This window comes from Alexandromys fortis, unplaced genomic scaffold (genome assembly GCF_014885135.2).
Source record: "Alexandromys fortis isolate MF-2015 unplaced genomic scaffold, M_Fortis_MF-2015_v1.1 scaffold_83, whole genome shotgun sequence".
Classification (NCBI taxonomy): domain Eukaryota; kingdom Metazoa; phylum Chordata; class Mammalia; order Rodentia; family Cricetidae; genus Alexandromys; species Alexandromys fortis.
This window is the reverse complement of record NW_026068001.1, coordinates 2,947,189-2,951,342: the sequence shown is the minus strand read 5'-3', so window position 1 is coordinate 2,951,342 and position 4,154 is coordinate 2,947,189. Positions and strand designations below refer to the sequence as shown.

General features: G+C 41.9%; 1 pseudogene; it reads left to right on the top strand.

Annotated features, from left to right (window-relative positions):
- The first annotated feature begins 289 nt into the window (after nt 1-289).
- On the top strand, nt 290-823 carry LOC126512851 (mortality factor 4-like protein 2; annotated as a pseudogene).
- The last annotated feature ends 3,331 nt before the right edge of the window (nt 824-4,154 follow it).

Genomic DNA, 4,154 nt, shown 5'->3' with positions numbered 1-4,154 from the left:
TTCTGGGGAAAGAGGTCAGTCTTCCCAAAGCAGCTACACTGATGTGAAAGGTAACAGAGTAGAGAGCAGGTACCCTGTGGGGAATGGTCATCACTTCATGGAAAAAAGCTTTCCTGTGGAGAAACCCTCTTCTTCAGGATCTGCACCTATCATGCCAGTGCCAAAGAACATGCAGAATATTCAAGAAAACAGAGTTGGCAGTGGTACCAGCACAGTACCACAGATTCCTCACCAGAATGTGGCTGGGACTGTCACCACTGGTCAATCTGGGCAGGCAGGGATGGTGAGAATGGGAGTTGAATTGAAGTTGCCTGATGAACTTAAGCCATGTCTTGTTGAGGACTGGGAACTGATAAACAAGCATAAGCAGTTATTCCAACTCCCTGCTGAGAAGAATGTAGATACTATTCTCGCGGAGTATGTCACTTTTGTGAAATCACAGGGAAAGCCTGATAATAGGGAATATTCTGTTGATGAACTTGTATATTGAATAAGAGAGTATTTCAACAGGATGCTGGGCACCCAGCAGCTCTGCCAGTTTGAAAAGCTCCAGTTTGCTGAAATCCACCTGGCTTATCCTCATATTTCAATGTCTCAGGTTTATGGGGCTCCACACCTCTTACGATTATTTACTCAAATTGGGACTGTATTGATCCATTCCCTCCTTAGTAGGCATAATCTTATGCGAGTGTCTAGCTATCTGTATCATTTCCCTAAATACCTAGCTGAGAATTCCACTTCCTTATTTACTGCCAGCAATTAAAAACTGACTGCCAAGCCCTGTGAGGGTCAGCTGACCACTCCCTGTTATGACCTGGATTAGTAAACATTTATATGTTTGCTCTTTTTATTGTAGTTGTTCTTGAAAATTGTCAGAGTATTACAGGACTTAATATTTCAGTTTGCTTATTGTGAACAGAAATAAAAATATTAAATCCTTTATCAGTATTTCAACAACAAATGTTCACTAAAAGAATTTGTGTTATTTGACAACATTGCTTGAATGTTGGTGTTTCTATTCTTATGCATTATGAGTTTCTAGTAGGTGTTCATATTACATGATAACACACACTCATTCCTAGTGCTGGAAGTTCAACATAATGGATATGCTCCAAACATATGCATACACATAATTTACCACTTTGGAAATCAGTGTGGCGATTTCTCAGGAAACTGGGAGTCAACCTACCTCAGGATCAAGCAATTCCACTTTTGGAATATACCCAAGAGATGCGCTATCATACTACAAAAGCATTTGTTCAACTATGTTCACAACAGCACTATTTGTAATAGCCAGAACCTGGAGACAACCTACGTGCCCCTCAATAGAAGAATGGATAAAGAAGGTGTGGTACACTTTAGAGTTCTACTCAGTGGCAAAAAACAATATCTTAAATTTTGCATGCAAATATATGGACATAGAAAACACTTTACTGAGTGAGATAACCCAGACACAGAAAGATGAATATGGTATGTACTCACTCATAAGTGGATTCTAGCCATAAACAAAGGACATTGAACCTATAATTCATGATCCTTAAAAAGCTAAATAAGAAGGTGAACCCAAAGAAAAACATATATTTATCCTCTTAGATATTGGAAGTAGACAAGATTGCCAGGCAAAAGTTGGGAGCAGGGGGGGTGGGGATGGGTTGTGAAGAAGGGGAGATGGGGACAGGAAAGAGAGAAGGGGAGAATTGGGGAGAGCTTGGGGGAATGGGCTGGTTGAGATGAAGGAAGGGTGGATATGGAAGCAGGGAATAAGATATTATTAAGGGAGCCATTTTAGGGTTGACAAGAGACTTGGCTCTAGAGGGGTTCCCAGGTGTCCAAGGAGATGTCCCCAGCTTGTTCCTTGGGCAGCAGAGGAAAGGGTGTCTGAACTGGCCATATCCCATAGCCACACTGATAGATATCTTGCATATCACCATAGAACCTTCATCTGGTCATGGATGGAGATAGATACAGAGACCCACATTGGAGCACTGGACTGAGCTCCCAAGGTCCAGATGAAGAGCATAAGGAGGGAAAACATGAGAAAGGAAGTCAGGACCGTGAGGGGTGCACCCACCCACTGAGACAGTGGGACTAATCTAATGGGAGCTCACCAAGGCCAGCTGGACTGGGACTGATGGAGCATGTGATCAAATTGGACTCTCTGAATGTGGCTGACAATGAGGGCTGAATGAGAAGCCAATGATAATAGCACAGGTTTTTTTAATTTATTTATTTCTTTATTAATTAATTAAAGATTTGTCTCTTCCCCACCGCCGCCTCCCCTTTCCCTCCCCCTTCCCCAATCAAGTCCCCCTCCCTCGTCAGCCCAAAGAGCAATCAGGGTTCCCTGCCCTGTGGGAAGTCCAAGGACCACCCACCTCCATCAAGGTCTAGTAAGGTGAGCATCCAAACTGCCTAGGCTCCCACGAAACCAATAGGTACAGTAGAATCAAAAACCCATTGCCATTGTTCTTGAGGTCTCAGTAGTCCTCATTGTCTGCTATGTTCAGCGAGACCGGTTTTATCCCAGGCTTTTTCAGACCCAGGCCAGCTGGCCTTGGTGAGTTCCCGATAGGACATCCCCATTGTCTCAGTGTGTGAGTGCCCCCCTCGAGGTCCTGAGTTCCGTGCTCATGCTCTCTCTCCTGGTGCTCCTGATTTGGACCTTGAGATTTCAGTCTGGTGCTGCAATGTGGGTCTCTGTCTCCTTTCATCACCTGATGAAGGTTAATATTCAGGAGGATGCCTATATGTTTTTCTTTGGGTTCTCCTTCTTATTTAGCTTCTCTAAGAACCCGAATTATAGGCTCAATGTCCTTTATTTATGGCTAGAAACCAAATATGAGTGAGTACATCCCATGTTTCTCTTTTTGGGTCTGGATTACCTCACTCAGGATAGTGTTTTCTATTTCCATCCATTTGCCTGCAAACTTCAAGAAGCCCTTGTTTTTTACTGCTGAGTAGTACTCTAATATGTATATATTCCATACTTTCTTCATCCATTCTTCATTTGAAGGGCATCTAGGTTGTTTCCAGGTTCTGGCTATTACAAACAATGCTGCTATGAACATAGTAGAGCATATACTTTTGTTGTATGGTAAGGCCTCTCTTGGGTATATTCCCAAGAATGGTATTGCTGGGTCCATGGGTAGGTTGATCCCGAATTTCCTGAGAAACCTCCACACTGCTTTCCAGAGTGGTTGCACAAGTTTGCATTCCCACCAGCAATGGATGTCTACACAACTTTTTAAAACTTAAATTAACCCATCTACCTTTTGCCTCTGAGATTTTATCATTTTCTATTTCTGTATATTTTTTCTTTCCTTCTTTGTTCCATGTTTTGCTGTGTGGCTGTGTGGCTGGCCCATTCTTTTCTTGTTCCCCCCTCCCAGATTTCTCCTCCTATTTATTCTCTCTGCCTGTCAGCCCTGCCTATCATTTCTCCTGCCTAGCTATTGGTCATTCAGCTCTTTATTAGAACAAATCAGGTGTTTTAGACAGGCAAAGTAACACAGCTTCATAGAATTAAACAAATGCAACATAAAATAATGCAGCACATCTTTGCATCATTAAACAAATTTTCCACAGAATAAACAAATATAGCATAACTTAAAATAATATTCTACAACAAAGACTGAAAACACAAGTGACAACTCACGCTGAAGAGGATGTGGAGCAAGAGGAATAGTCCTCCATTGCTGGTGGGGATGCAAATTTATACAGCTGTTTTAATATGGTGGTTTCTCAGAAAACTGGGAATTGATCTACCTCGAGACCCAGATATATTACTCTTGAGCATAAACCCAAAGGATGCCCAATCATACCACAAATGACAATTCCTTAACTATGATTATAGCAGCTTTATTTGTAATATCCAGAACCTGGAAACAACCTAGATATACCTCAACCTAAGAACAGATAAAGAAAATGTGATACATTTACACCATGAAACATTGCTCAACTGTTAAAAACAATGACATGGAATTTGCAGGCAAGTGGATGGAACTATAAAGATATCATCCTGAGTGAGGTAACCCAGACCCAGAAAGACATATATGGCATTTAGTCATTTATAAGTGGATATTAGCTGTAAAGAATAATCATGCTACAATCCACAGATACAGAGAGGCTAGGTGACAAGGAGGGCTCAAGTAGGG